Source organism: Pleurodeles waltl, chromosome 4_2, assembly GCF_031143425.1.
Source record: "Pleurodeles waltl isolate 20211129_DDA chromosome 4_2, aPleWal1.hap1.20221129, whole genome shotgun sequence".
Lineage (NCBI taxonomy): Eukaryota > Metazoa > Chordata > Amphibia > Caudata > Salamandridae > Pleurodeles > Pleurodeles waltl.
This window is the reverse complement of record NC_090443.1, coordinates 1,012,412,472-1,012,423,224: the sequence shown is the minus strand read 5'-3', so window position 1 is coordinate 1,012,423,224 and position 10,753 is coordinate 1,012,412,472. Positions and strand designations below refer to the sequence as shown.

Sequence of the window (10,753 nt, the reverse complement as noted above, 5' to 3'; positions counted from 1 at the left end):
GAAGCCAAGAAGAAATCTCCCGTGGGTCGATGGAATCTTCCCCCTGCTAACACAGGCACCAAAAGACTGCATCACCGGTCCTCTGGGTCCCCTCTCTTCCTGGCGAGCATGGTCCTGGGAACACAGGAACTCTATCCCAGTGACTCCCACAGTCCAGTGATCCTTCAGTCCAAGTTTGGTGGAGGTAAGTCCTTGCCTCCCCATGCTAGACTGCAAACCTGTGTACTGCATGATTTGCAGCTGCTCCGGCTCCTGTGCACTCCTCCAGGATTTCCTTCGTGAACAGCCTAGTCTGGGTCCCCAGCACTCCGTTCTGCAGTGCTCAACCCTCTGAGTTGGCCTCCGACGTCGTGGGACCCTCCTTTGTGACTCTGAGCCAGCTCCGGTTCACAAATCTTCTAAGTGCCTGTTCAGGTACTTCTACGGGTGCTGCCTTCTTCTGTGCTGAGCATCCCCTCTGTCTCCTCCTCCAAGGGGCGACATCCTGGTCCTTCCTGGTCCCCAGCAGCACCCAAAAACCTCTACCACGACCCTTGCAGCTAGCAAGGCTTGTTTGTGGTATTTCTGCGTGGGTACACTTCTACAACATTCAGCACGCCGTGAGACATCTTCCATCCAAAGGAGAAGTTCCTAGCTCTCTTCGTGGTTGCAGAATCCTAAGCTTCTTCCATCCGGAGGCAGCTTCCTTGCACCTTCATCCGGGGTTTCCTGGGCTCCTGTCCCCCCTGGACACTGTCGCGACTCTTGGACTTGGTCCCCTTGCCTTGCAGGTCCTCCGGTCCAGGAATTCATCTTCAGTGCTTTGCTGGTGTTTGTGGTTCTTGCAGAATCCCCCTATCACGACTATTGTGGCCTTTTGGGGTAGTAGGTGTACTTTACTCCTACTTTTCAGGATCTTGGGGTTGGGTAGCTTGGACACCCTGACTGTTTTCTTACGCTCCCAGCGACCCTCTACAAGCTTCCATAGGTCTGGGGTCCATTCGTGATTCGCATTCCACTTTTGGAGTATATGGTTTGTGTTGCACCTAGGCCTATGTTCACCTATTGCATCCTATTGTAATTCTACACTGTTTGCATTACTTTTCTTACTCTTACTTACCTGTTTTGGGTTTGTGTACATATAACTTGTGTATATTGCTTACCTTCTTACTGAGGGTACTCATTGAGATACTTGTGGCATATTGTCATAAAAATAAAGTACCTTTATTTTTAGTAACTCTGTGTATTGTGTTTTCTTATGATATTGTGCTATATGATATAAGTGGTTTAGTAGGAGCTTTGCATGTCTCCTAGTTCAGCCTAAGCTGCTTTGCCATAGCTACCTTCTATCAGCCTAAGCTGCTAGAAACACCTCTATTCTACTACACAAGGTACCCACTATAAGCCAGGCCACCCTCCTCAGCAGGTGACTTCAAGGGTCTGACGACTCCTGCACCGACTCCGGCACCGACTCCGAAACGCCAGCGATGCCGCTGGCCGGAGCTCACTGCGAGGATCACAATGCCCTGCAATTCCAAATGTACTGTTTGCGGGTCTTCCCGACACCATAGCTTGCCCGCGACACCGTGGCTGGCCTGAACTGTTGGTTTGGCTGATCACGACGCCGTGATAGCCTCAGGTGGAGCTATTGACTCAAAGAACTCTATTTTTCAGTAAATCTTACAGAATTCATATATTCATTATTGTATGGTGGAATTTTATCGTATTTGGTCTTCTTTTATATAGATAAATATTGTCTAGTTTTGTAAAACTGGTGTGGTGTCCTTTTGTAGTGTTTTCACTGTATTACTGTGTGTTCTGTGCAAATACTTTACAAATTGCTTCTGAGATAAGCCTGACTGCTTGTGCCAAGCTACCAAGCAGGCGAGCAGGGCTTATCCAAGCAGGTATCTCCCATATCCTCACTAGAGTGAGGGTTCCTACTTAGACAGGTTGCAAACCGACAGCCAACTAGAGACCCGATTTCTATTTGTGTGTGGGTGTATATATATATATATATATATATATATATATGTACATATATATATACATATAATGTTATTCTGCTGTTTGACTGTTATTGGCAATATTTGTGGTTAGGCTAGTGTTTTATTAAAGTATAATTGCATCAGCTATGGGTGTGTGTTGCTCCTTACTGAGTGACTTTATTGATTTGTGCCTAATTGACAGCACTTGGGTTGGTTGCCAGTCCAATACACTTCCTGTTGTGAGGTACTAGAACATACCATACTCCAGAGGCCTTCCTGTATCTGCCCAGCTGACCTGCTGCCTGGACCTGTAACTGGCCCTGCAATTGGAAGTGCTTGAACCCTGCTGGCCTCTGCAAGAGTGAGTCAGTGATCCCCAAAAGATGCCTCCCGGGTCCAGCACTCCTGTCTGGCATCACAGTGCGCTTGTAGGAAAATACCATCTTGCATGGCATGTTACCCCCATTTTTACATGTATGTCAGTTTGTTTTTGCCTGTCTCACTGGGGTCCTTGCAGCCAGGACCCCAGTGCTCATACTTTGTGGCCTGAATGTGTATACCTGTGTAGTGACTAACTGTGTCACTGAGGCTCTGCTAACCAGTGCTTATACTCTCTCTGCCTTTAAATTTGTCATTATAGGCTAGTGACCACTTTTACCAATTTCAATTGGCACACTGGACCACCCTTATAATTCCCTAGTATATGGTACCTAGGTACCCAGGGTATTGGGGTTCCAGGAGATACCTATGGGCTGCAGCATTTCTTTTGCCACCCATAGGGAGCTCAGACAAACCTTTACACAGGACTGCCACTGCAGCCTGAGTGAAATAACGCACGTGTTATTTCACAGCCATTTTCACTGCACTTAATTAACTTCTAAGTCACCTATATGTCTAACCTTCACTTGCTGAAGGTTAGGTGCAAAGTTACTAAGTGTGAGGGCACCCTTGCACTAGCAAAAGTGCCCACACATACTTCAGCGCCATTCCCCCGGACTTTTTGAGTGCGGGGACACCATTACACATGTGCACTACATATAGGTCAATACCTATGTGTAGCTTCACAATGGTAACTCGGAACATGGCCATGTAACATGTCTAAAATCATGGAATTGTCCCCCCATGCCAAATCTGGTATTGGGGACACAATTCCATGCATCCCTGGGGCTCCACTATAGACCCCGGGTACTGCCAAACCAGCTCTCTGGGGTTTTCTCTGCAGCTACCGCTGCTGCCACTCCACAGACCGGGTTCTGCCCTCCTGGCGTCTGGCCAGCCCAGTCCCAGGAAGGCAGAAAGAAGAATTTCCCCTGCGAGAGGATGTTACACCCTCTCCCTTTGGAAATAGGTGTTAAAGGCTGGGGAGGGGTTGCCTCTCCCAGCCTCTGGAAATGCTTTGAAGGGCACAGTTGGTGCCCTCCTTGCATAAGCCAGTCTACACCGGTTTAGGGAACCCCCAGTCCCTGCTCTGGCGTGAAACTGAACAAAGGAAAGGGGGGTCACCACTCCCCTGTCCATCACCACCCCAGGGGTGGTGCCCAGAGCCCCTCTAATGTATCTCAGACCTTTGCCATCTTGTTTCCAGAGGTGTGAAGGCACTCTGAAGGCCTTTGAGTGGCCAGTGTCCGCAGGTGACGTCAGAGACCCCTCCTGATAGGTGCTTACCTGCGTAGGTGGCCAATCCTCCTATGAGGGCTATTTAGGGTATCTCCAGTGGGGTTTTCCTCAGATAAAGACTTGCAAGAATTCACCAGAGTTCCTCTGCACCTCTCTCTTCGACTTCTGCCAAGGATCGACCGCTGACTGCTCCAGGACGCCTGCAAAACTGCAACAAAGTAGCAAGAAAACTACCAGCGACATTGTAGCACCTAATCCTGCTGGCTTTCTCGGCTGTTTCCTGGGGGTGCATGCTTTCATCCTGCACTGGAAGCCACGAAGAAACCTCCTGTGGGTCGACGGAATATTCCCCCTGCTTCAGCAGGCACCGAACTCCTCTCATCCTGACGAGCGTGGCCCCTGGAACACAGGAGGTGGACCCAAGTGACCCAGCCTGTCCAGTGGTTAAACTGTCCAAATTTGGAGGAGGTAAGTCCTTGCCTCCCCTCTCCAGACAGTAATCCTGTACACCGCATGAACTGCAGCTACAAGGGCTTCTGTGCACATTTCCAAGAAATCCTGCATGCACAGCTGAGCCTATGTCCCCAGCACTCTGTCCTGTGATGCTCAGCTCCCTGAGTTGATCTCCGATGTCGTGGGACCTCCTTTTGCAGTGTTGAGATGACCGCTGTGTTCAGACTTCTTGAACCCGTGCTCAAGGACTTTTGCGGGTGATACCTTCTTGTGCGTGGGCTCTCTAAGTTGCTGAAGGCCCCCTCTGTCTCCTCTCCCAAGTGGCGACATGCTGGTCCTTCCTGGGCCCAGGCAGCACCCTTTTTCACTAACTGCAACTCTTGCAGCTAGCAAGGCTTGTTTGCGGTATTTTGCCAAGGAAACAACTCTGCATCCTCCAGCACACCGTGGGACATCTTCTACACAAAGGAGAAGTTCCTACCACCTTTCGTTGTTGCAGAATCTTCAGCTTCGTCCATGCAGAGGCAGCCATTTTTCACCTTCTTCTGGGGTTTAGTGGGCTCCTGCCCTCCCGGACACTTTAGCGACTCTTGGACTTGGTCCCCTTCCTTTGCAGGTCCTCAGGTCCAGTAATCCTTCTTCAGTGCTTTGCAGTCTGTTGTGGTCTTTGCAAAATCCTTTAGCACGTCTTTAGTGTGTTATTGGGGAAATAGTATTACTTTACTCCTACTTTCCAGGGTCTTGGGGTGCGGTATCTTGGACACCCTTAGTGTTTTCCTACACTGCCAGTGACCCTCTACACACTACATTAGCCTAGGGGTCCATTGGTGGTTAACATTCCACTTTCTTAGTATATGGTTTGTGTTGCCACTAGGCCTATTGCATCCTATTGTATTCTACAGTGTTTGCACTACTTTCTGACTGTGTTACTTACCTGATTTGGTTTTCTGTGTATATTTTGTGTATTTTACTTACTTCCTGAGGGAGTATATCCTCTGAGATATTCTTGGCACATTATCACTAAAATAAAGTACCTTTATTTTTAGTAACTCTGAGTACTGTCTTTCTTATGATATAGTACCTATATGATATAAGTGGTATTGCATGAGCTTTGCATGTCTCCTAGTTCAGCCTAAGCTGATCTGCTATAGCTACCTCTACCAGCGTAAACTGCTAGAACACTACTACACTCTACTAATAAGGGATAGCTGGACCTGGCACAAGGTGTAAGTACCATTGGTACCCACTACAAGCCAGGCCAGCCTCCTACAGCACTCCTCTTAATCAAAATATTTTTGGCTCTTTGCTAACGAGTCCATGTGAGCCAAGATTCAGGAACGACCCTCCATGACACCTGTTGGACTTTTGCTTATGCAGGGTCATCCCCAGTCTTTTTGCCTCCTGCCTCCTATTTTTTTCTGACCTGTTGCTGTTGGCTTTTCAACTCTGAGCACTTTACCACTGCTAACCAGTGCTATAGTGCCTATGCTCTCCGTGTAAAATGTGTACATAATTGGTTCTCCATGATTGGCATATTTGTTTTACTGTTCAGTCCCTAGTAAAGTGCACTAGAGGTGCCCAGAGCCTGTAAATCAAATGTTACTAGTGGGCCTGCAGCACTGGTTGTGCCACCCACACAAGTAACCCTGTAATCATGTCTCAGACCTGCCACTGCAGTGTCTGTAAGTGTATTTTTACACTGTAATTTCGACTTGGCAAGTGTACCCACTTGCCAGGCCTAAACCTTCCCTTTTCTTACATGTAAGGCACCCGTAAGGTAGGCCCTAGGTAGCCCCAAGGGCAGGGTGCAGTGTATGGATAAGGTAGGACATATAGTAATGTGGTTTATATGTCCTGACAGTGAAATACTGCCAATTTAGTTTTTCACTGTTGCAAGGCCTGTCTCTCTCTTAGGATAACATGGGGGCTACCTTTAAATATGATTAAAGTGTAGATTCCCCTAGAGAGTAGATGGACATGTGGAGTTTGGGGTCCCTGAACTCACAATCTAAAAATACATCTTTTAGTAAAGTTGATTTTGAGATTGTGCGTTTGAAAATGCCACTTTCAGAAAGTGGGCATTTTCTTGCTTAAACCATTCTGTGACTCTGCCGTGTTTGTGTATTCCCTGTCTGGGTCAGTTTGACAGTTGGGTTGTTTTTCACCTCACACCAGACAGTGACACAAAGGGAGCTGGGGTGTAACCTGCATTTTCTGATTAGCCATCTCTGCTAGGAGGGAGGGGTGGAGTGGTCACTCTCATCTGAAAGGACTGTGCCTGCCTCTGACAATGTTGGCTCCAACCCCCTGCTGTGTGTCTGATGCCTTGCCTGGGCAAGGCAGGATTTCACAAGTAGGTGTGAGTCCCCTTTGAAGAAAAGACTAAAATGGGTATAAGAAGGGCACCCAAATCTACAGACTTGAGAAACACTTCTGGAACCAAGAGGAACCTCTGCCTGGAGAAGAGCTGATAGCTGAGGAAGAAGTGCTGCCCTGCCTGTGACTGTGCTTTGTGGAGCTTTCCTGTAGTGCTGCTTCTGCCAGAGTAAGAGGGCAAAGACTGGACTTTGTGTGCCTTCCATCTTGTGAAGAAATCTCCAAGGGCTTGAGTTAGAGCTTGCCTCCTGTTGTTTGAAGTCTCAGGGACAGCAAAGACTTCTCTCTGCCAGCACCTGGAGTCTCTGGAGAGACTCCTGCTCTGACAAGTGGTGCCTTATGCAGTCCCTGGGCATTTGAAAGGAATGCTGGTGGAATCCAAGGAAATCGACTTCGGACCGACGCCGCTGCTGAATCCGGTAACGCCGCCTGCACCTGACGCCGTGACCTTCGCTGGAACGCGACGCTCTTCGCAGGCCCGACGCCGCAGCAGCCCCGCTGAAGTCCACGACTCCGTGGAAGTCGCCGCACCACATCGTGACCGACGCCGCTCGAACTGCACGGATTCAACGTTTCGCACAGACGCCGCGATTCCCGACTTCGCGCATCGGCTTGTTTTCACTCTTCACCAAAGATACTGTACTTGAGGGTCTACACGACTCCGTGTCCGGCACCGCTGTTGTCAGCTTGTTGGGAACGACTCCGTCACAACGCCGTGTTAACATCTCATCGAAGCATTTTTGCTTCTGAGCGCTATTTTTTAGTTTAATCTTTAAAAATTCATAACTTGACTTGTGTAATGTCAAATTTTTGTCGTTTTGGTCTTGTTTTGTTTAGATAAAAATTTCCTATTTTTCTAAACCGGTGTTGTGTCATTTTGTAGTGTAAGTTACTGTGTGTGTTGGTACAAATACTTTACACCTAGCGCTCTGAAGTTAAGCCTACTGCTCTGCCAAGCTACCAAGGGGGTAAGCAGGGGTTAGCTGAGGGTGATTCTCTTTTACCCTGACTAGAGTGAGGGTCCTTGCTTGAACAGGGGGTAACCTGACTGTCAACCAAAGACCCCATTTCTAACAACACCCAACAGGATTTTTGTGCTACAGCAACTACTGTCGTAAATGCCCGTGCTGCTCTTCGTGCTAGAGCAACAACCATCAAAGACGCTCTCCCTGCTCCTCGTGACCTACTCCACCAGGAATAGAACTCTTTGCTCTGGACTTTAGAAAGTAACATTTTCACTGGAACTAACCTGGTCCCTGTATCCAGCCCACGCTCCATCGCAGTTGGCCTGAACTTCTCTCTTTCACCTAGTCTCACATGACCAGATAACCGTGAGTGGAGCTGTGTGCTTTTAGGCACTATATTTACCTGAAATATATGAAATGACATATATCCAGTTCTAATGATTACATTTTTGTTGTTTTGGTGTCAAATCATTTATTGAAATCTAGTCTGTTTTTTCTAAATAGGTGTGGGATTTTCCTTGTGTTGTGTTTTCCTTTATGCATAATTAATTTTCACATTGCTTGTAATCTAAGCCTGACTGCTCTCGCGCCAAGCTACTTGAGGGTTAAGCACAGGTTAATTTTGTGAATGTTTGTGGTTCACCCTGACAAAGACTGTGGTTGTTGCTTGAGTTGGGTTTCACCCCCCACAGCCAACATTCCCATTTCTCACACCACTTCTCTGAACTGTCCATCTGTGAGCGTCATCCTCCTGACAAGATGCACCTGCTTCCCTCCGCCTCTCTGTTGTTTATCCCAAGCTGTCTCTGTAGCACTTTACTTTTCTCACACCTGTTATTTGCATCTCTTCCTGTCTCTCTCAGCTATCTCTTTCTCATCGGTCTCTACCTTTATCGCAGGTCTCACACCGTCATCTCCTCTCACCAGGGTTCCCTCTCGCTGACTCTAGTCTGGCTCTTTGTCACCTGTCTACGGGGCAGATTTAAGAGTCGCATGCGCCACATTAGCGCCCCCTTACCATCATTTTGTTTACGCTAAGACAGAGCTAAGGTAGGCCTTTTCCCCACGCCATATTTACAAACTGGCGCAATGCATGCATTGCACCACTTTGTAACCCCTTGTGCCACATTATACCTGCGCCAGGCATAATGTATGCAAGTGGGGTGTTCCCCGGTTAGGGGGACAAAAAAATGGTGTCATGAAATCTAAAAGATCTATTTCTTCCATTTATAACGGCATTTTTAATGGCTGCACAGAGCAGGCGTTAAAAGGAGGCACACCACTGTTTTCAGTGGGACTCAATGTGCTTTGCAGGATTAGCGTCAACATTTTTGACACAATTCCTGCAAAGCGCCAAAGTAACGTCAAAACGTTTGACTCTAGTTCTCTAACTACTGCCATGGTGCGCTGTATGTTAAATAAGGTGCACACATGGTGGCGTTAGGGGGCGCTAAGTGGCGCAAGAAAAGTGGCGCTGCATTGAATGCATTGGATTCAGCGCCGCGTTTCTTAAATCAGGCACTATGTGTCTGTCACCTGTCGCTCTCACCTGTCTCATTCCCTTTCACACCTGTCTATATCCCTCTCACACCGGGCACCTGTCTCTGACTCTCTTTAATCCCCCCGTCTCCCTCACACACACACACACAGCTGTCTTGTCTCACAAGATATCACGCGTCTCTCTGTAGCGCCCCCTTACTGCTCAACAGTTAGTTATTTTCCTCTCATGGTCTTTCCCTTCACCCCCTCTCTATCCCACCCCCTCTTTCTTGTATGTCATCTCTCCTCACGTTTTTAGGGTCACAGAGACGCTTTTCACTGGGGTCTGCTCCACTTTCAACACCAAATATTTGTTTTTTCAAGTATGTTGCTTTTGTTTTCAGCCCAGGGGTCGCAAGCACAGTGCTGGGGGCACAGGAGGTAAGCTAGAGGTCGCAGCTGCAACCCCTGGAGACCCCCCAATGACAGCCCATCCTCTCTGCACACAACAGATCCGGACAGAGCAGCCTGGAGGTGTTAGGAAGCCATGAAGTGTGTGTGAGAAGTTTAACTCCACAGAGAACAAAGCCCGTCAACAGCCTGAAATGATATTGTCCAGTTGCTGTCTAAGGGCTTTCTGGTGTCAAAAACAGTAAGACCCAAAGGTCTGCCTGGTGCAAGGAGAAGAGAGAGGCCAAGAGGGGTTTTAAAGAGACATATGAACACCCACTATTGCTGAGACAGGCCCTCTGGAGGGGTGGAAACACCTCTGTGAAGTTTACACTCCTGTTTGTTTTGTGGCTCTTTGTAAAATGGGTAATGAAAAAGACTGAAGAGTGGCGCATCGGAGAGACCAGCGAATTAAAAACAGTTTAACAGAAAAAAGGCTCATTTATTGTAAGAAAATTAAGCAGGGATGCTCCATCCAAGGCTGCTATAGGCAGAGAGAGAATCATCATAGAGTCCGTTTAATCTGTAAATATAGACATAGAAAGGCTAATTAGACCCCAAAAAAATACAAAATAGGGGTACATCTGTGCAGTACCATTATCATGGAATAACTCCCAAACTGTCACTGCACGTCAGTTTCCGTAGTTTAGTGGTTATCACGTTCGCCTCACACGCGAAAGGTCCCCGGTTCGAAACCGGGCGGAAACATTTTTAAAACTCTATCCTAACTTCTTCTCCATTATTAATATATGTGACGAATGATACTTCTGCGCTACAATTTTAAAGGATATCTCTCATATATTCAAATAAAAAAGATAAGCCACGCAAAGATGATGTAAAGTTTGCAAAACTTTGCTCGCTTTTAATTTTTACTGGACTGAACATTTAAAAATAATAGAAAGATGAAGATATGAATAGTAGAAAGTCCAATACGATCATTTACAAATGTATCTATACATATATCATATAAATAAAATCATAACAGGTCATAATCATAACTCGGATCGCTGGATTCAAAGTCCAGAGTGCTAACCATTACACCATAGAACCTTCCATGGGCAGTTATCACTTCAGTTAGTAGTGAAATGACAGTGTCCTGCAGTGCGCAGTTCTGGTAAAAGTCCTGATGTTCAGATTTCAGGTTTCCGTCTGGCAGTGTGTACGGCCGGTACCCCCTGAGTTGTCAAGGATCACAGGTGCTGCATATGTCACAAAGGACACCACCTGCCCCTCTCTCTGCACAGTGCGCTGGGAGCCGACACAAAAAACTTCTGTCTTGTGTGTGGGAAGAGAGACTCACTCGGTCTCCGGGACTGATCAACAACTGAATATGGGAACAGGGTTGTGAAAAGAACTTGCCCAAGTCTGCAGGGCGGGGCAAAACCTGTTAGTTGTAAATTATAACACAATCTGAGCTGTGGGCCGCCTCAGAAGAGGGGGAGGTTT

General features: G+C 47.4%; 1 non-coding gene across 1 annotated transcript; it reads left to right on the top strand.

Annotated features, from left to right (window-relative positions):
- Positions 1–9,942: 9,942 nt before the first annotated feature.
- TRNAV-CAC (transfer RNA valine (anticodon CAC)) lies at positions 9,943–10,015 on the top strand. Its single transcript has one exon. It is a non-coding gene; the product is annotated as a tRNA-Val (tRNA).
- Positions 10,016–10,753: the final 738 nt, after the last annotated feature.